Source organism: Bidens hawaiensis, unplaced genomic scaffold (genome assembly GCF_021521415.1).
Source record: "Bidens hawaiensis isolate Kalapana, Puna unplaced genomic scaffold, B.hawaiensis_p1.1 tig00019809_1, whole genome shotgun sequence".
NCBI lineage: Eukaryota > Viridiplantae > Streptophyta > Magnoliopsida > Asterales > Asteraceae > Bidens > Bidens hawaiensis.
The window spans coordinates 69356-92405 of NW_027493011.1; the positions used below are offsets into that span (position 1 = coordinate 69356).

A 23050-nucleotide genomic window follows, 5' to 3' on the forward strand; every position below is an offset into this window, starting at 1 on the left:
CAATAGTCTTATATTGCATATGTACAATAGTCTGTATCAAATATGTGCAATAATGTTGTATTCTATGCACTACACTAAAGATGGGTACTTTTAACAATATCAGCATATAAGAAGATAGAAAGAAAACAAAAATATACAAAATATTTTTTTTAAAAAAAGTTGAGTATAATTCTTCTTCGTCATAGCCGTTAGCCACTTGAATGGTATCCTGAACATAATTCGGTACTGGTTGTGACCGATATAGTGGCTCTTCTACTGGTAACTGGTACGAAGACTAGGTTTCGTAATACGAACATTCTACCAGTAATTGGTACGCAGATTGGGTTCTGTAATATGGACCCTCTACCGGTAGCTCGTACGAAATCTATGTCTTTAATACGACCCTTCTACTGGTAACTGGTACGACGGATGATCGTAAGGCTGTTCTGGCTGTTGGACTTCGTATGTATTCGACATGTTGTTATCCTCCGGCCACAAAGGGTAACTACCACCGTATATGATATATACCTGACAATCACAATGTCAACATATCTTATTTAAAAAATAACTTATGACTACTATTATATGATATAAATATACAACGAAACCTAGTTTGAATTTGGTAAACTCGACCGCTCGTTATTTGCATAGCCCGGCTTGTCGTTCAGGCCTGGAAGTACATTCGAATTTGGTAAGCCTGACTGCTCTGGCTGATTGTTATATGCATAGCCCGACTGCTCCTCGTTCAAGTTTGGAAATAAATTATCAAACCACGACATTTTTTTGGTTCGATGATGAAAGTGCCACGTAAAAATAGGGTTTCTACTCGGGTTGTTCTACGTTGAAATATACGTGTCATGTACGTGTGTGATGTGTGTGTGTGTGTGTTGTGTTTGTGAAATAGAGAGAAAAAGAAGGGGGAGCCGGAAAGCTCAATAGTTCAACATTGCCCACTACGCCATGTATAGCCAGCCCTATACGGGACGTATAGTGTATGCGGTTACAGCCTGATTTGATTGTCGCAGGTTGCCGTGTACATTATGTGCCCCATATATGGTTATACAGTATAGGGTACAACATAAAAGACAAACACCTCAATACGCGATGTATAGGTCTATACGCCGCGCATTGAGAGGGTGTCTCCCAATTTTTCCGGTTGCCCCTAGCGCAACCCTTAATTTATCCATAATATATTTAATTAATGAAGACAATTCCATAACTCGAAATCGGCTGAACATGAACCACTCCATTACTCTAAGACCGGCCCAACTCGCCTCATTGGCTCGAGGAACGAAATTTAGTTCAACAATTTCACTATATATATTTCTTAGTCCTTAACTATTCATTATTAGAATTTTCGTAACGGGTCCAATACAACCTGGTAAAAATTCTCAATCATATGTATACAGAAACATGTTGATACTTGAGTAAATTTTATGGGTCCGCATTGCATAGTGTAACTCATTCAGTCACATTTTAAAATTGGTGAACAGGTTAGGTACTCGCTCGACGTGCCATGGTATACAAGTTTACCTCAACTTGAAGCAAGATTTTACTTGGAACAATATGGAGGCAAAGATGGTGTCTGGATGGCTAAAACCCTGTATCGGTATGTTCTATACACAACCGGTTAAACGTCTATCAATTTTATTTAATATTTTAAAACCAGTATATTAATGATTTTATTTGAAAATATAGACTGCTTAACGTTAATAATAACAAGTATCTTGAGATGGCCAAATTGGACTACAACCATTGCCGAGCAATTCATCAGTCGGAATGGACCAATATCAAAAAGTAAGGATCATGATGACTCTCACATTATATAAAACATGAGTGATACAAAAAGAGTTTCCTAACTAACCAGATTGATCCAAAACAGATGGTATGCACATCTAAACATTGGACAAAACCTGAACACAAGACTTTTATGGTCTTATTACATGGCAGCAGCGAGCATATTTGAGCCCGAGAGACAAAGTGAGCGAATTGCTTGGGCCAAAACCTACATGCTACTTGCAACCATTACCTCCTTCTTCGCTACATCGCAATTATCAAACACGCAAGCGTTTATTGAAGAGTTCACAAACCCTAAGCGCCATTGCGATGATGGACAACCATGGTATACGATAATGAACGCACTGCGTGAAACCATCAACCAAATCTCATCGAAAGCCCAGGTAGATCACGGTGTAGACATCTATTCACATCTCCATTATACTGTAAGCTCTACATCATATATATATGTGAATCATATATACCGAGTGCTCATTAATTATTATTTCTCTAACTTTTCTTAAATTTACAAAATAGTGGACATCGTGGCTGTTAAGCTGGCAAGGAAATGTGGGTGCGGCTACAAAAGGAGAAGCCGAGCTTATAGTTCGAACGATAAATATGAGCAGTGGACGATGGTTACTGGATGAGGCTGCAGAATCTCATCCTCAATATCAACGAATCTCCTCTGTCACAAATGACCTCTGCCACCAAATTTCTCAAAAGGTATACAACATAATGAATGGTGTGATCTCAATATTATTTTCATTACCCCAAAGGAATATCAGACCGATGCATTATCGGTCCATTGAAGGGATTTGTCATTGCGGTTTCAAAACCGGTAATGTCATACAAATTCAAAAGTAACATATGAAATTATTGATTTGAAATTAATAAGTACGAAGTCTAAGATAATCAGAATACGGAGAACAGTAAATGAATCATATAATGTGATTTTGGAAAGAAAAAATAAAATAAAAGATAACTGAAATTTCCGACATGAATTAATCATGTAGAGTGTAACATTTAGTCGTTCAAGAACAAAATTGGACCGGTTCAAACAAACTGGTTATGTAAAGGTTCCCTGCAGTTCGACTGCTCGTTATGAAAACATTTTTTTAAATTAACCTAGCTCTTAATTGATAAATCATTTTATTGAAGGGAGTATAAGTATTATATACATGTGTTTAGGGGAATGACGATACACTAGGCTTGGAGATTGAGTCCAAAATGCAAAACCTTGTGCAGCTCGTGCTTTCTAATTCGCAAGACGATGATCTCGATCATGAGTTGAAGCAAACCTTTTTAACCGTAGCCAAAACGTCCTACTACAAGGCTTATTTTGGTCCTGAAACTATAGACTGTCACATTGAAAAAGTATTATTTACAAAGGTGATATGAAGTTCGTGCATCAACTGTCCAAAGTTTATTCTAATCATGGAATCAAGTGGAATCTTATTTTGTAGTTTAACTATGAATGAAATCTCAATAATACAATTATATGAGAATAAGAAGAGTTAAGTTTGTACTCTTATATAAAAAACTCTAATTCTGCTAGGCATATTGATTAACTCGTTCCTCCTTTGCAAGATTTATGTTCTCGCTTTCTGTTTTGTTGGGGGCTTTCACAATTCATCAATGATTTTATGTAACCAATTACTTAGATTATTAGGATTTTATGATGTTGGGCCTATAGAAATTGATCAAGACTTTCAACTATCTTGCGAATTTCTTGGGTATCATTTGGTTATTACTTAAGTCTCTTATTCACACACATCGCAATGGCTGTTTGACTTTATAAAAAGGTCCTGAATATTCGTTGGGCTCACGGGACTAGGGTGATCGATGTACATATACATATACATGAGGAATTAACAAATAGGTACAATAACATACATGCATACATACATATAGATATCACATTCACATATATGCGTATATACATATAGATACTGCATTCATTCACACGTACATATAGTACTTCATATACAGTGGCGGCCCTGCATTTTTTTGAGGTCTAAAGCGGATTATAATATATGAGGCATTTTTCCCAAAAAAAAATTAATACTTTTTTCCTTTACAAACCTAACATGTTGAAATTTGATGATTTCAACCAATAAGATTTTATATGGGACATTGTATTAGTTACTCCAACTCAAATTCCACCACTTCGCGCATAAGCCAACTAATGAACTTAGTGGATTCAACTAAGGAAAAGGTAAGCGAAAAATCATCTAAGTAAAATCGAGCATATTCGGACAAAAATCAAGCATAACTTTAGCAACAATAGAAACAAATGAAATGAAACCTTAAATCGTGAAAATGAAAATTGAAAAATATAAGGAAAAAAAAACTTTTAAAACCTTGACTCATGAATGTCCAATGATAGTGAACTGTGAGAGTCGATAGACTTTGAAACTATAGGTGTTTCTCGTCTCGTCTCTCAAAATCAAACTCAATGATGTATATAATAAAAACTAATGCAATATTTTTAAATAGAAACAATCAAAATAACCAACAAATAAAGTCTCTTTTCTAAATATATAGGAACAAGTAATTCATAAAAGTAATATTACCTTCATGTATTGTATATATTGTCTTCTTAGTTTCTTTCAATTTTCCATCAAAATAAATTATGATAACATTTTATTAATCACATGTGACATGTAACATATATATATCATACTCTTTCTAGGCATATGTATATAACATAAGTATGTATTTCATATAACATGTAGCAAGTAACATACGTAACATGTAATAATATAAACTTTAGCATAAGTATTTATATCACACAACATATTACATGTCATACATAATTATTTAAATGTCATCAAATATTACTTTTTGTAGTTTTTCATTCTTATTAGACCACCAACTTACTCGGACAGACTTGTGTAAGTGTAACATAAGTAACAGGGCTTAGTTAGCGGAGTTAAGCTGAAATTTGGCAGTTGTCACATAACCACTCAACATATATATATAGAATGAGCATTACCTTTATTGATATATTTATCAATATACCACTCATCGAAGGAAAAAAGAATATTAAATTGTAACGACGGATGGCCTTCAAGAACTATGTTTTTCTAAACTATACCATGAAAAAGATTTAATAAGTTTCTGGGGCTTCTCGATTTTGTCATAATTACAACATAAAATATAACATGTTAACCCATTCAATTTGTGAATATTTTGCTTTTTGAGCATAGTTTTGTATGACATGCTTCTCATACAAGTTTTGATCACAATTGAAGGAAAAGTTAATACTGACACAATTAAACATTTCAAAGTTGATAAAAGTTAGAAGCATTGATAGGCCTAGGTGGCATGTTGAAGTGTTCGCAATCTTTTCTTTAATTTTAAGTTGAGGGAAATATAGTCAGTTTGTCAAATCCATAAACTTTTGATTATTTTCAAAAAATGCCCTTAAAATAAATTTGAAACCCGAATCATGTTTAAAATTCTAACTTTCATTTGTTTGCCATTTTCAAGTCAACACTTTGAACCTGTAACATATTTGAAGATAAACCTATTTGTATTATCAAAATATATTTAATTTGTACCAAACAATATATTTACCAACTTTTGACCAATAAAAATCAAATTTAAGTTCCACAGATGACCAGAAACAATCTTTGATAATAAAAACTAAGAAATCAAATATAATAAACTTTATTATATCAGAAAGTGATTGGTATTTACTATTATTATATTTTAACATATATATAGTTTACTAAATTAACCGAAAAATAAATGGATAGATTTAAATCATATATTTATAATTTATAAATTTATATGATAATGTACAACAACAACAACAACAATAATAATAATAATAATAGATAAATGAACTGATTTTTAAATAATGGATCGACTTTTAAGCTAGCATATATTTATAATTCAATGGTTATAAATAATAGATAAATGAATTGTTCTTACAAAATGGATCGAATTTTAAACATATATTTATAATTTAATGATTAAAAAAATTACTTTGTAAAATGAAAGCATATTCGAGTTTTGTTTTTCTTTACAATCTTCTACATTAATATACAAATTAATGATAACATTTGAAATTATATTCTTTTCAATCTTTGACAAACATGGTTTGTTGTTGATTATTGGATTTCACCAAGTATTTTGGAATATATAGTAAACTAATACGTTAATATTTATTTTTATAAAAATGTATAGATATAATAATATAAATAAAGTGTAAAAGTAAAGTGAATAATTATTAATATATTACATCATTAAAATCTTAGTTTTGGAGGGAAAAAATTGTGAGAGTTAACCAAAAGATGACAAGTGGCCACAGTTATTTTACTTTATAAGAATAAAGAGATGTACGTTTTACTTTGAAAGCTTAAGAATTACACAAGAGTAATTAAGAGTTAACAAAAAATTACCCTTTTTAACTCCCTAAAATTCAATACATTGAAATTTACTCGAATAACATGAAACTAGTTAAATACTTCTTATTCTTAATCTTAATCATAATCTTAAATATATATAAACAAAATATTTAAAAGCTTTCTGGTTGTTTTGTACATTCTCTCGAGCCACTAGATTGTTTTATTTATAAATGGAGGCTTCTCAAGCATTTGACCCAAATGCACGGGTATGGGGTCTCACCAAACACAGATGCCCCATAAACAAGTTATAACATCTCATTAAATTAAAAATTAATATCACCAAATATTTGATAAGAAAATTCTATAAAATAGGGATATACTAAAAATTAATATCGGATTAAAAAAAGAAATTATTTATAATTATGAAACAATTTTATATTAAACAAATAACTGGGTAATATGTCTCACCAAACCTAAATAGTTTTTAACATCTTTTTTTTTATGAAACTATTTATTATCAAATCTTAAATATATTATTAACTTTCTTACAATAAATAAAATTAAAATCTAAAAAATATATAAATATTATAAACGAATAATATAAAACAACACCGTATAAAGATAAAAGCTAGTTTGAATATAATTTAATCATAACTTATAATTTATTAATTAACGAAAATATTAAATTTATATATCTGCAAACAACTAAACTAGTACTACAATTAGTACGAAAATAAAAGTCAAAACTAATAGTACAAACCTAGTAATACAAGACCATGAACTCTTTGCAAAGCCTCCCAACATTTTCAAACTATCAAATTTGCCGTCTTGAAATATCACAGTGTCACCTTCATCCTTTCGCAGCAAGCTAAATGTTCAGCGAGGAGATCGTTTCGGTTCATCCGTGCTAAAAATTTGAGGTAGGATTTTTTTTATTACGATACAAACCTAACATGAAAGGGTTTTGATTTAGTCTAAGCAGGTTTGGGTTAGGTTTCATGTGTTTGACATGATTTTCTTGTTCATATCATATCTTCAGGTTCTTCTAAAATTTTCTGAGTTCATGTCCGATTTTATTGGTTGACCATAAAAACAACCCATTACACATCGCTACTAAAATTAAATACATCAACTTCATGTCAGACTCTTCAACCATATAAAAATGGCACAACTTTCCCTTAACACTTAATTTCAATTATTACACCCTCACTTGCTCCATTTTTGGTTTGTATTATGTTTACGGTGCGGTTTTGATGGTTTTTAGGTCAAATAGTGAGCTAAACGGTTAATAGCAATTTTTAATCATCAGACCAAAACCTAACTAATGTGATACACACACAAGAGCATATTTAAATGGCTTAATCAAGAGAATGATTTCAATCAAACGTTGGAATCTAATAATTTAGTCAACAAGCTTAAAGTTTTTCAATTGTTTATCAAACTCTACAAGAAAATTAGGAAATTGCGACGACCTTTCCTGTCGCAAAACGGTCACAATTTCCCTGTTGCGACTGTTTTTCCACCGAAAGTGCCGTCGAAAAAACGCAGGTCGCAAATGCTCTGTTGCGACCATTTTGTTACAACCGTCGCAAATCTTGCAACCGGTGTTGCGGTCGCAAGTCCTGCAACCGGTGCTGCGGTCGCAAGTCCTGCAACCGGTCGCAAGCAGGTTGCGACCGCTGCTAGGGTCGCAAGTCTTGCTGCCGGTGCTTGCTACCTCTGGTCGCAAATTTGCCAATCTTGCTACCACTTTTTTGGTTTCAAGGCAGCTAAAAATAATTATTGTTCAAAATATACATTAATATAGATGCAAACACGCAAACACAGATCAAACTATAAATTTGTATTAAAGACGTTCAATATTAAGAAAATGTTATTCGAGTTCTATAAACAAATATAAAAATGTTACACTGGATAAACACAAATCAAAACCAAAAACTACCATACTTTTGAATGTCAGCCAATTACATAACTTCTATGTCCAGTTACAAGCGGTAGCTTTATTTAGACTTATCAATCTCATACATATGAGCAACTCTTGGCACCAACTGGTCATCCGGGTTTGTGTATGTTAAGATGGAAAGCAATACCTGCCAAACACACGCTACACAGTAAACAACTATATAAACATACCCTCCATATACATGGCGGCTCCCTAAAGTTTGTAGTCCAATGGTGATCAGTAACAGAAGACTGCCATAATCGTTAGCGCATCCCATAATACATAGAATTCTTTCTGTTTTTTCCATAAAAAACAAAAATTAAATAATTTATATTTTCAAAGAATATAAAGTAAACGTCTTTCATGTATCAAGAAAAGTAAACGGGTATTCTGCTTCAACTAAAGGAATTTAACCTGATATCCAATGCTCTGTTCACCGCTTAAAAGATATAGTTTCTCAATCATCATCTTTCTCTAATATATTTAGATAAACCTGTGAAAGAAGAATACACATCTTTATGTAGACACACACTAGTAAGGGTCAGCATACATATACTCAAGGAAATAAACTATACTAGTGATCATAACCCAGTAGTACCTTACCTTTTTAGAAGATACCACACCATATGTGAGTAAAGTTAGAGTTGAATTCCTTTAGTTGATTTCGCCTAGAAAACATCTGACAAGTATTTCAGTTGACTAGCCATTCATCTCTTCGGTCGTTTAAACCAACGAACACAAACACACTTACACGGGAAAAAAAACCGTTCGTTTAGCTGTTCATGTTCGATCGTTTGTTTCGTTAAAGTTAAATGAACGTACATGAACATGCTATGTTCGTGTTGGTTCGGTTCGTTTGCAGGCCTAGATACGTTATGTGATGAGATGATTCACAGTTATAAGTAATTGGTTTATTTTAGTTACTATGTAACTTACTAATATGAAATTCGGAGCCTTTAAAAAGATATATATGAAACTAATTCATACGTTTGGGTATGTAAATAAAACCGCTTATAATTTAACTTAATTATCAGCTTAATCCAAACGTGTTTATTATAAAAAAGTCACAATTTGTTCATCAGGAGATATTAATAATAATATTACCCACCTTGATAAGCAGTGCCTCTATCCATAGCTGAAACCCATGTGTCTCCACAAATCGCGCCCACCAACCACTATCGTCACCTGAAATAGAGATTTGCATGTTGTAGATCACATTCATATAAATCTCATTCTACAAAAGTGGCATATAATAATATGATGAAATGATAATAATAAAAATAACACCTCAACACCAATCTTGCAAGCCATAAACTCTTCTCTAGCAATCAGCCTGCCACCTGCATAACATAATAAACCAACTCAGAACTTGGGATGATATACCATGACGATACCATAAAAAAATAGTTAAGATTACATAAGTTATTATAGTTATTTGCATTCAGTGACCTGTGCATCCTAAAAATAATTATTCAAAACTTAATTACTAAAACTGATTCAAAACCTACTAAAAAATTCATGAATTCAATTGACAAAGGTTCTAGACACGAATTACTCACACAAAGCTTCAATTTCATCAAGTTAAACAACTGAATCGAACGATTAACAAAATTAGGGTTTACAGTATCAAAAGCTTAACGAAATGTGATTCTAGACACAAATTACTCACACGAATCTTCATATTCATACAATTAAAGCACTAACTCGAACTATTAACAGAATCAGTAAACACTTCATCAATTGAATCGAAGAACGTTCTAGACACGAATTACTCACATGAAGCTTCAATTTCACCAAAATAAAGTACAGAATCAAATAATTAACGAAATTAGGGTTTATAGAACAACGATGATGAGAAGTAGGAAGAAATAAGAGTAGAGATGAAAATTAGGGTTTGAATAATTACAGATGAAGATGAAGAGGCTCTAATGCTGAATCGAGAGCATGGATAGATGGCGAGGGATCCGGCGATTGTTCAAAGTGTGGTTAAGTGATCCGTGCATATATAGATTCTGATTGATAGGTTATGTGAACCAAGTTTAATCATCTGAACATATAGTGTAAGCTATTTGTAAAAACTCCGACCGCTTAAAATAAGGTTGTAAAGGCTGCGACCGCCTAGTCACCGTTACAAAAGTTCCGATCGTCTAGCCTTCGGTTGCAAAAACTCCAACCGCCTAGCCACCGGTTGCAAGAAACTCCTGACCGGTTGCAAAAACTCCGACCGCCTAGTCACCGTTGCAAAAATTCCGACCGCCTAGCCTCCGGTTGCAAAAACTCCGACCGCCTAGCCACCGGTTGGAAAAAAGTCCGACCGCCTAGCCACCGGTTGCAAAAAACACCCCACCGAAAAAAAAAACGGTTGTAAAAACTTCGACCACTTAGCTACCGTGTCAAGTAACTACGCTTTTCGGTAGCAAATTTGCTATATCGGTCGCTAAAACTGCTATCGTTTTTTTGGTAGCAACTTTTGGTAGCAATTGCTCAATTTTCTAGTAGTGTATAAATAACCAAAACCCTACTTTTATAAAACAATAAATGATATTTTAAAAGAAAATAAATGATATATCAATAGAAAATAAATTAATATATATCAAAAGGAACAAGAGAAATTAAATATCTTTTATTCTTTCGGCTTCGTATCCTCGTCTCGACTCTTCCATTGGCCCACACAACCACCCTTCGAGCCAACCTTGTTTAACCGAGCCCAACTGCATGTTGATTCAATTCTCGGATAAAATGACTCATTAAAAGAAATCATGACATACCATACGTGTGGTTGAAGAAAGTTACGGCCAAAAGACAAGAGGTAAAGGATCAAAAGAACCCTTAGCTAGAACGTGAAAAGACATTTCGAATAACCTGACTAGTCCTTAATGGACTTGTAAGTTAATGGCCCGCCTAATTATGGTGTGACCTAGTCATTCGCTAGACAAATTAACCTTCGCCTAAGAGAGCCCTTTCTTTTTCGATTTCCAATCTTAATCTTTATAAACGACCCATCTTGTTTACCTCTTAGTGGATGGGCAAACCAAACTAAGGGGGTGTTCGTTTTTCATTAAAAGCACTTCCCCTACCTCTTTTGTCTGCGCCGCGCAGACGTTATGCTCTGCAATATGTTTGTTTTTTAGAAGACAATTCATTTAAAAACGTCCGCGTGTCCTCTTCTCCTAGAAGTCTTGTCAAACCCACTTCTCACCTCTTCTCGTTTTTCTTATTTTTTCCTTCATCATATACTTCAACCCTAACCTCTCCAACCCTAACTTCTCCTCCTCCTCCACTCCTCCATCGCCGCCGACGGTGGCCTCCACTCCACCGCCGCCGCCTCCACTCCTCCACCAGCTCTGGTGTTGAATTTGATCTGCATTCTGCATAGTCCGAGTTGTTTTTAGGTGCGTATACTAATTATTATCCGCCTTTTGGATTGAATTGGCTGTTTTATGTGATCATTTTACCTTTAATTGCTGTCCTAGGGTTCACTTATTGTTGTTTAGAATTTAGGTCTTCAAGCTTCAGAAGCTAGCTAGATATTTATAAGAATTAGTATATGTTTGGATAAGATTACATGAGCTACAAATGAACAGTTTAAATATAAAAAAAAACATGATAGCAAAAGCTTAAGTACCTGTAATTGACTTTTAACTAACTGCTTCCAGCCTAAATATCTATTATTTAAATTTGGATGTTGAACTTTTTTATTTAAATTTCAATTTATTTAAATTTCAGTTTATTTTAACATTCTGCAGATGTTAAAAAACAAACAGTCTTCTTGTTACTGACTGTAGTGGTTTGGTCCACCTCTCCTGCTACAGATGTCGGCAGATGTGTCCGCAGACTGCAGACATTTTACCTCTGAAAAAACAAACAGCACCTAAGCTTCACACCTATGACAAGTGTACCCACTGTGTAAAGCATAGAGGTAGGAAGTCTGGATATCGAACGCAAAAAACGTTTTACAACTCTAAAAATCGAACCTAAACTCAGATCTGACTGTAATTGTTTTTAATTGATTTTAGAAATTATTTTACTAATCAACTAACTAACTGAAAAACGAAACTAAAACGAACTTACGACAAAGAAAACAGAAATTAGCGGAAAACTGACAGATATGGCAAGGGAAACCACCTAGGTCGGGTATCCTAATGATGATTAACAAGCCTTGTATATTAATAAACATGTGTAACCAGGTTCTGATATATATATATGCAAACTAAAGAGACTAAGGTCAGGTAGGTCTCACTAATGAACACCTAAGCAACTCTAGAGAACACTTAATACATACTGGTGAGCAGGGGCGGATCTATGGTTTGGGAAGGGTGGGCCGGTGCCCACCATCCGCCTGCCGTAGTACCGTGTTTATAGTTATGCACTAGTGTATTATGAGTCAATGATAAGTTAGTGCCACCGTCGATTACCATAAGAGAAAAGAAGAGAGTATAAGTGAATAGAGAAGACTAGAAGAGAGCAAAGCAATTGTTTTTTTTTCCAATGAACTGCAAATATTGTATGTTAGAGGAAGAAGACAATTATTATATTATATCTTCTTTTTCTTTTTTGTTTTCTGATGGACAGCTTGGTTAAGTCAGAGGCCAAAGTTATATTATTTTACTATTTATTATTATTATTATTATTATTTAATTATTGTCTTTTACTAAATGTCTATTATTTAATTTAATTGACGATTTATTTGGTTTTGTTTGTTATTTCTTATTTAAAATTTGTAGTAAACTTATCTTTATTTTGTAAGGTTTTTTTACCGGTTATATTATTACAGAATATAGTAATTTATTTATCAGATTTAACTTTCATTAAAACAGTAAATACTAAACACTAGTAAAAGTAATACTCTATAATCATTACAATAAAATTTAAATTATTAGGTGCGGTAAAATGCAGTAGGTCTTCTGGTCCAATAACATGAAGGTGGTGGTTAAGAGTTGGGATTTTATGATCTCAAATTTGAAACCTAACTCAAGACCAAGAGAGTTTTCTTTAATGATGAGTTTCATCTTTGATGGTGTTTTCGGATGAGTAAATTATGAAACATCAAAATCAGTATGGGTGGTTAATATACCGTCTCAAAAAGACCCACTAAGGTATTGGGGTAGTTTCAAAAGTTGCTCAAATACAAAACCAAGGTGCATTAAATACTCGAAAGTTCATTTTGTTTTTGGTCTTCTGAATGGTTGGCCGGTCCTTTTCTCTTTGACCCGACCTATTTATTTAACCAGTTTATTTTGTGCCCCCCCCCCCCCGTAACGAAAATTTTCGAATCTGCCTCTACCGATGAGAACTTAACGAACCCTAATGACGCATCTCTGATTAGGTCTTAGTGTTGCAATTTCTTCTAAGAGCCACACTCATAACAAATCTAGGAAAAAATGGGTAGTTCAATTTAAGCCACTTAGTATCTCGGTTTACAATCCAACCAAACCTAATAACTATGAACCTATCAATGGTTAAACTGAAACAACTGAACAAAAGGACAAATCGACTCTAATTATCTAGGTAGGACTAAAAATATGTGGACTACCAGGTTAGACAATCTTGATTAATTAAACTCTATGGCCAGCTAGAGCATAAACCAACAGAAACACATAGTAAATGGTAAAACATGCAACCCTAAATCGACAAAACTAATTCTTGCAAGACGATATCACATATGGTTCAATATGACCAACATATTATCATTGTACAACAATATATTACAAAAAATGTTCTTTAAAAACTCAACACATGTTCTTTAAATAACCAGAAACTCATTAAACAATCATAATTTAACCATAACATAGGCGGTTCTAACAAGTTTAATCAATCATAATCATAGAGATAGAAAACAAAGTCTTAAAAAGAATATTCATCTCGTTTAAAATATGTAAACAACTCAAAAACATGCAAGAAAAACGAATCTGAAAAATTATACTAACTAGTTAAGCTCTAAATCTTCGATCTTCAAGCCTCTAATATGCTACCGTACCTTCAAGCAGCTCCAAAATACCTCCCGCGTCAGTGTCAAGCATATGCTATGTCACGTATGTCACTCTGTTATATAATTTTTCTAAAATCACCCAATCCTACAAGCTGTGGTTCGGTCATAAGGCTAGCAAATTCTATAACCGCTCCCAAGTCTCATAAAAAGTCTCGTTCTCCTCCATTTGTAAAGAATGGATCTGATTACGTAAACAAATGATCTTAGTCGGAGGATCACATTTTTTGAGGAAGTGAGCTTGCATGGCGGCCCACGAAGCGATGGACCCTGTGGGAGGGATTCCCTCCAAATCTTTGCTTAGTCAACGAGTGAGAACGGAAAAACACGCAACTTGATAGCGTCTTCAGAAATGCAGTGATGCTAAATGTGTTGCCAATACGAGCAATTCGAGTGAGATGAGAGTGTGGGTCTTCATGATCCAACCTGTGAAATTTCGCAGAGTGTGAAATTGTGTTTCGAATGTGAGATGGAATTTTACAACTAGTGTTTACTGCGACGGTTGTTGGAGTGATTTTGAATCTTGGGCAGCATTGGCCAGACGAGCTTGATCTGCCACTATTCTCCTGGGCGGTGTTGCGACACCCATATCATAAAACAAAAAAAAAATAAAAAAAAAGTAAAAAAAACCCAAAATTCTTATTTATCATCCTGGTTTCATAAAAACAATTCTCGGTTTAGCTAAATTATGCATATATGTATAATATGTGCATATATGTACATACATGTTTTTTATACACATATGTACAATTTAAGGTAAATGATAGTGTGTGTGTGTGTGTATATATATATATATATATCTTGCGAGAAGTGATATTAAAGCGAGAAGTACGAGAAGTGAATGTGTAACTCCATTAATCCCTAATTTCACTCCCTTTCTTATGATGTTATCAATATGCATGTAGGTTAGTTGTATTTATGTCTTAGCTACACACATTCAAACCTACCTACACACATATACATGCGTACTTACACACATTCAAATCTACCTACACACATACAAACATACCGAGCCACATTCAAACCTACATACCTACACACATACAAACATGCATACACATATACAAAAATACGTACCAACACACGTACATACGCACCTACACAATAAGAAAGGGAGTGAAATTAGGGATTAATGGAGTTACACTTTCACTTCTCGCTGTAAAAAAACTTCTGAAATGATCCAATACCTATATATATGTGTGTGTGTGTGTATAAACTATGGTCCCCATATATATATATATGTGATTAATCTCCTCTCTCTCTACCAACAAGAACAAATATGTGAACGGATCCCAGATCCACATGTGTTTTTGTTTTCTTGTTTTTATTAAACATTAAATGAGTAACAAGGGAAATGTGAAGCTCGTGAGGAAGTTACTGAGCCAATAGAGCCGTTAACGGCGACCAACACCGTCTCTGTTTTCGTAGGGTAGGGAAGAGATTCATCTACGACCAATAGAGTTGTTAACGGTTTGAGGTAGCATTCATCGTTTTCCAGCGACCACCATTTCTTTAGACATTTCCGCCGACCAACACCATTTCCGGCAACCACTACCATTTCCGGCTGAAATTTGCAACTTCTTGTTTATTCCCCCTACCCCTCTCACTCTATCCATCTCATTACACATTTGAACCTCCAGATCTCCATTTTCCGCCGTTGTCATCCGTTCGTTGATTTCCGCCGCCCATCTCGGCAACTCTTCCCGTCCACGGGAATAAAGATAAGGGCTTTTGTTCTTCTCGTTACAATTATTATTATTATTATTCAATACTAGTTCAAAAAAACATAATTTATTAACGCACCTTGGGATTTTGTAAGTACTTTTGGGTTCGTAGTTGTGGTGCGTTTTGTGTTTGGGTCTTCTGTGACTTGCAATACGTGGTCTTACTTATTTAAATTGGGGGTTATATTGCTTGGGTTTGTGTGATTAGTTGCAATCATAGAGCGTAGGAGCCATGACTATTACTTGAGACCATGTCCTGATACGAGGGGTGTAGATAAGGGTAAAGATAGGGAGCATATATTGCGTTTGGATTCTTGGAATGTAGGAACACTAAATAGTAAGTTGCTAGAATTGGTAGACGTGCTTAAAAGCCGTAAGGTTCAAATAGCATGCCTCCAGGAGACTAAGTGGAAAAAGCATAGAGGGGCTGAGTGTAATGGGTATAAGTTATGATACTCGGGGTCTGATGGAGCTAGGAATGGAGTGGGGTTTCTAGTGGACAAGGAACTACAAACTAGTATGGTAGAGGTGCTAAGACATAATGATAGGATTATGGTGTTGAGATTAGTACTAGGAGAGGAAGTAGTGGCAATAGTTTGCGCCTATGCGCCTCATGTAGGATTAGGGGATCAGGAAAAGAGAGAGTTTTGGGATTGCCTAGACGCAGTGGTAGGGGGAATACCTAGGGGAGATAGGATTTGTAAAAGAGGTGATTTTAATGGACACATTGGTAAGGTTAATGATGGTTTCCAAAAACTACATAGGGGTTTCGGTTTTGGTGTATGAAATGAGACCGACACAGATCTTTTAGAGTTTGCGGTGGCCCACGACCTAGGTATTATAAATTCATACTTTAAGAAAGCAGATTCACATTTTATCACTTTTAGCAGTGGAGGACGCAACACACAAATTGACAACCTTTTGATAAGGTAAGGAGATCGACGGTGGTGGAAGCTGTAAAGTCATACCTGGGGAGACGGTTGTGTCTCAACATGGACAACTGGTGACAGATATAGGCTTCATATATAAGCTGACTGTTCGAGAGGGGAAATGTAAACCTAGAATTTGATGGGGAAATTTAAAGGACGATAATCTTCCATTGTTTAAGGATAAACTCATGTTGCAGACATTGGCTCGAGTAATTGGGTACGCAACTCAGATATGGGAAGCTATGGCGACAAAGATCAATCAAGTAGCATAGGAGACTCTCGGGATCACAACAGGAAAGGCAGGTGGGCATATGGATTCTTGGTGGTGGAATGAAGTCGTACAAAACAAGATAAGGTACAAACACAGTAGTTTTAGGGAGCTTATAAGGTGCACGAATGAGGAGGAGCGAGTGGAATTGAGGGAGACTTACAAAACAACCAAGAGAGAGGCGAAGAAGGCGGTGTCGGAAGCAAAGAACACGACTGATAAACGGATGTATGAACGTTTAGAAACAAAAGAGGGGGAACATGCCATGTTTAAGATTGAAAAAGCCAGGGAGCGTAGAAGGCAAGATCTAGGTCCTACGAAGTTTATAGAGGATACAGATGGGCATGTACTGGTTAAGGATCAGGACATCAAGCTAAGATGGCAAATCTACTTCCACATCTTTTTTAACAATGGGAGAGCTTACTAAGAAGAATATGAATACACAACCTTTCAATGACAACAACCGAATAACTGCTACTGCAGATGGATCACACGGGAAGAGGTGCAGACCACACTTAGAAGGATGGAAAGGGCTAAAGCCAGACAAGATACCCATAGATGTGTGGAAGTGTCTGGGAGAAGAAGGAATCATGTGGTTAACTACTTTGTTCAAATTATGATCATCAAATTTGGTAAGATTCCAGACCTGTGTAAGAGCAATGTCGTAGTCCCGATATATAAGAACAAAGGAGACGCCCAATGTTGTGGTAACTACCAAGGAATCAAACTACTAAGCCATACTATGAAGTTATGGGAAATAGTGATTGAGGTTAAACTTAGACGGGAAACTCAGGTTACGGTGAACCAATTTGAATTCATGCAGGGGCGTTCCACCACAGAGGCAATACACATTATAAGGAAATTGATGGAAAATTATAGGGAGAAGAAGCGTGACCTTCATATGGTGTTTATTGACCTAAAAAAGGCGTACGACAGTGTGTCATGCTAAGTGCCTGGAGGGTAGAGTGGTCCCGAGGAAATATATAGAGATAATTATGGATATGTATACCAGGAGTGCAAAAAGTGTCCGTGCGCCCGTGGGGGATACTAATTTCTTCCCTGTGGAGGTAGGCCTTCACCAAGGTTCAGCGCTGGGTCCGTTTCTTTTTGCAGTTGTCTTGGATAAGTTGTCAAATTCGATTCAGGAGACACTCCCGTGGTGCATGATGTTCGCAGACGATATTGTGTTAGTTGCTGAGAGAAAACAAGATCTAAACATGAGGCTAGAGGAGTGGCGAACAACCTTAGTGACAAAAGGTTTAAGGATTAGTCGCTCTAAGACGGAGTACTTACACTGTGACTTTGGTGGGGGTAATTGACAATGAGGACGTCCGGATCACCATTGAAGGGAAAGTGGTTCCGCAGGTTACGAAGTTCAAGTATCTAGGATCATTTGTTCAGAGCGATGGGGAATTAGTCATTGATGTGGCCCATCGAGTTCAGGTAGGATGCTGTAGATGAAGAGCAGCCACATGCATATTGTGGGACAAGAGATTCCCAACTAAAGTAAAGAGAAAATTTTATAGGGTCGCAGTTAGACCTGTAATGTTATACGGAACAGATTGCTGGGCCATCAAGAAGGCACAGGTGCGGAAGACGGAGGTAGCAGAGATGAGAATGCTACGCTGGATGTGTGGACACACAAGGTTAGACCGAATAAGAAACGATGTGTTTCAGGAGAGATTAGGGGTAACTAACATAGTCGACAAGATAAGAGAGTGGAGATTGAGATGGTTTGGACATCATGTTAGAATAATAGAATACATTACCATAGAGGGAATGCGGGGTAGAGGCCGACCTAGATTGACTTGGGATGAGAGGATTATGCATGATTTGTTAGACCTACACCTATCCGAGGACATAGTTGAGGATATGAATTATTGAAGACTTAGAATTAAAGTTAAGAATTTTTAGGGAAAAATGAATACCTTAAGGGCTACTATTTACCTTATTTTAGTCACACACCATTATGATATTTTCCTGTCATATATTATATATTTTTATGTATTAGTAGTATTAATTTTACTACGTGCTATTATTAATTATTATTGTGAACGTTGATCTCTTCTTATATTCTCACAGACATATGTTCTTTTAGAGCTGAGGGTCTCTCTGGTAGTTATCTCTTTATTCCTTTGGATAGAGGTACGGTGTGCCTACATCCCACCCTCCCCAGACCCTACTTATAGCTTTGCTATTGGCGGGATTCCACTGGGTATGATTGATTTATTGATATAAACTATGGTCCCCGAAAATTATCGGCCTCAGCCTACCGTCCGGCCCACACTACCTTACGGCCGCCCCTGTTTGAAATATATGTCCCCTTATCAAGTTTTTATTCTTTAGTTTCTTTAGACTTCTTTCTCACATTTGTTATCATTTGATCATGATTCAGATAAACCCTGATCCCATGAAACTTCAGGTAACCCCAATTAGATAATTTATTTGGTTAATGTCATTGCTTAGTTAATATTATAGAGATGCATTAGGTTGCAAAACAATATGCTTGTCAACATAAACTTGGTCAACTGTCCTTATAATGATGCCAGATAGGTATTTGTTACCTTGATTAACATCTTTTCTATGTAACATATAGTTTAGGTACACTAGCTTTCCCCTAACACATTATTAAATCTGATTCCATACCCGTAACCGTCAAATAACACACACAAAAAAAAAAGATAGCAACTTTTCTATTTTATTCCACCCGAAACACATGTTTCTTTACACACTCCTAACTTCTAAGAAACCGAAGAAATCACACTTGATACACACTTTCTTGAAAGAATCTTTACTTCATAAACGATCACAACCGTTCGTTTTCATAACATCGAGGTAGATCGGCTGGCGAGTGAGGAAGTGTCTCCAACGGTCCTACCCCGTTCTTCACTATCAACGCGACACTCAATCCCCAAGTCAAGTGTATCTCCAAGTGACAATGCATAAACCAAACCCCTAAAACATTTCAAATTCAACTTTAAACTTAATATATTAAAAAGTGTTAATTAATAATGTGTTTAATTTGTTTAATGTTAATAACATGTTATAGTTTACCTGGATTATCAGCAACAAATCTTATCGCAGCCCATCCGCCAACGGGTACACCAATTGTGTTCATATAAGGGGGGTCCACCAGATTAAAACTGGCAGTTTGCGGGTTGTAATTCCCACTACCATACCCGACCACATAGAAACTATACCCATGAAGATGAATCGGGTGGTTTTCAGTTGACACAGTTCCAGTATCCTGCAATATGAGTTGAACCCGACTCCCATATTCAATAACTTTAGTCCTCGTCCCGTTTGTGGACCCCGTGTTATTAGGGGCCGAGTTAGGTGCCCCATTAACAAAGTCATAAAACTTAAGTGGAGAGCCCGGGAAATCCTCGGTGAAATGACCGTTAATATGATCATAATAAGCTTGTAAGAGCGAGATATTCGGTCTAACGAAACTATTATTATTCATCGAAGCCGCCATCACACCGCCATTAACACCTTGACAATTTTGTCTTGGATTTTTTGAACCACATTTATTGACATTGAGCCCAATAGTTATAAAAAGATTTGTGTCTATTTCTTTCGGGACTTGACCGATTTCTAGGCTTTTTAACCCGTCCATAACGGTTTTAACCGCTAGATTATCGTTAAACTTAGGTAATAGAGAAGCTGGTAAAGGTAAACTATTTGGGCTAGAACCAAGATATTGAAAATATGCAATGGATGTTATGTTCTGGAACGATGCGTTTTGGGCTGACATGTAGGGGCCCATGGCCATGGAGTATCTACCTATTGGTTGGTCGGCGGTGACTAGGACGTTAAGGGTTTGACAGGGTCCAAGCATGACCCGGTCCGTGGTGAATGGTTTTGTGTACTCGCCGTCTGCTTCGACTATTGTTAGTTTGTGGTTAGCTATTGAAAAGAAGCTTTCCATGTTCAAAAGAGCGCCAATTAGCCTTAGCAAGTATGTTTTTCCGGGTACAACATTAATCTTGTATACATCTGGAGAATAAGTTAAATGATTAATATTTCAGATTAGACCCCGTTCAGACCCGAACCAAAATGATCTTTTTTTAACATGGCCTGTTTTAAGCAGAACTGGTTATGACCCGAACTAAAATGCCACTTTTAGAACGGCCTGTTTTACCCAAACCAAAATGATATTTCTAAAAACAGCTCGTTTTGGCCAGGAACCAGTATAACCCGAACCAAAATAACCAATTTTTAGGATGTCCTGTTTTTAATTTAACCAAAATGAACGTTTAAAAACAGCTCATTTTGACCAAAACCTGGTATGACCCAAACCAGAATGAACTTTTTTTAAAACAGCCCATTTTGACCCGGTTCCATTCTGATCCGAACCAAAATGGCCATTTTTAGAACGACCCTTTTTGACCCGAATTAAATTGACCTTTTTATAAACAGCCCATTTTGACCTGGACATGGTATGGCTCGAACCAAAATGGCCTTTTTTTAAATGGCCCGTTTTGACTAGGACTCGTTCTAACCTGAACCAAAACAACTATATGACTCGAACAAAAATGAGCATTTTTTAAAACAAAGTGTTCTGATTTGAATGACAATCACCTTTTTTAAAACAGCCTGTTTTAAAAAGGCATAATTGGATTGTGACAAATGATATTGCTTGAATTTGATAGACTGATAGATACCATTAGCCGAGCAGTTGTAATTGGGGCCCGGATGACCGTTGATGGTAAAAGCATCAGCAATCGGAGCATTTCCACCGCTAGCCATAACACTTCTTTCAAGCTGTTCAAGATCTTGATGAAAATACTCCCCTACAAATAATAACACAAAAGTATGGATTTTTACACTTTCCTAAAATACTTTCTATATTAAATGGAAAAATTACTTACATAAGATTACGATATGCTCTTCATAAGGGAATTTAAACGGGTAAGGAACTCCTGTTTTCGGGTAGATAGTAAGTGCACCATAAATTTTAACTTATTATACCAGTGAATTGTGGCATTGTGGGGTGTCTCATTCGTAAGTTTGACTATAACTCGATCGTCTTCTTGGGCATACACGACTGGTCCCGGATACATCTGGTTGATGGTCACAATGTTTGAAGTGTTACATAGCTTGTTGACTTTTAGCATTTGGACTTTAAACTCATAGAACCTTGTTGAGCCACCCTTAGGCCATTCATGTGCCATGGTTTGATCATATGCATAAATAAATATTAAGGTTATCAAGACATACTTGAATGGATTACCCATTTTAGCTGATGGTTTGTGTGAAGGTGAGAGTGAGAGCATAATAGCATGGATGGCAGCTATTTAAAATAGAGTAATCAACCCCTTTTCTATTAAAAAAAATGATGTATTTAAATAAAGGTTAGGAAGAAGAAAAGTGATTTGTGAAGATGTATTATGTTTGTCAGCCTTAGTGATTGGGGGTGCATGTATATATAATAATAAGTTGTTGGAAGCTGTTTGTTCTATCATGATCAAATCTATTAGATTCAATACCTGCACATACCTGCTTCAAATACAAATAATATATTATATATACAAAGATATAGATACATAGAAGTTACAAAGAGAGCATCTATGAAGATGTTTTTCTTTTACTTTGCAGTGATGGGGGAGTAATTAAAGGTGATTTTGGTTGGCTTTTATTGGACATTCTTCTTCTAGTATGATATAAGACATTGATGCATGTTCATGTAGGGTCTGTTTCACAATCATGTGGTTTATCTAAACCTTCTCGTTCTCCAAACAATATCAGGTTCTCATTTTATAAGTGTAATGACTTTAAAAGATTTGAGCGAAACATATCTTTAGGACTGTAAATGAACCAATCGAACATATTTTCTTTTTTATGTTTGTTCACCGTGTTAGTCGATCGTCATACATGGTAAAATATAGTTAAATATAAAATAGAAATCATCTTGTATAATTGTTCATGTTGTTCTTAATTATAAAAAAAAGAGATTATTAAAATTGTTTTATATATAATATGCACACATAAACGAGCAAGCACTTTACCAAACACTCACGTACAATAAGCTTGTTCGTATAGATTCATTTAACTAAACAAACATAAAATCTTGTTTATGCGTTAA

The 23050-nt window shown here is 35.4% G+C and overlaps 2 pseudogenes across 1 annotated transcript; one reads left to right on the forward strand and one right to left on the reverse strand.

The window, feature by feature from the left end:
• Positions 1–1922: 1922 nt before the first annotated feature.
• Positions 1923–3156, forward strand: LOC143559327 (kolavenyl diphosphate synthase TPS5, chloroplastic pseudogene; annotated as a pseudogene).
• A 16202-nt stretch (positions 3157–19358) lies between these two features.
• On the reverse strand, positions 19359–22202 carry LOC143559325 (laccase-6-like; annotated as a pseudogene). Its single transcript, XR_013139916.1, has 4 exons — positions 21837–22202; positions 21630–21758; positions 20017–20961; positions 19359–19917 (listed from the first exon to the last, which is right to left on the reverse strand). The product of XR_013139916.1 is annotated as a laccase-6-like (transcript).
• Positions 22203–23050: the final 848 nt, after the last annotated feature.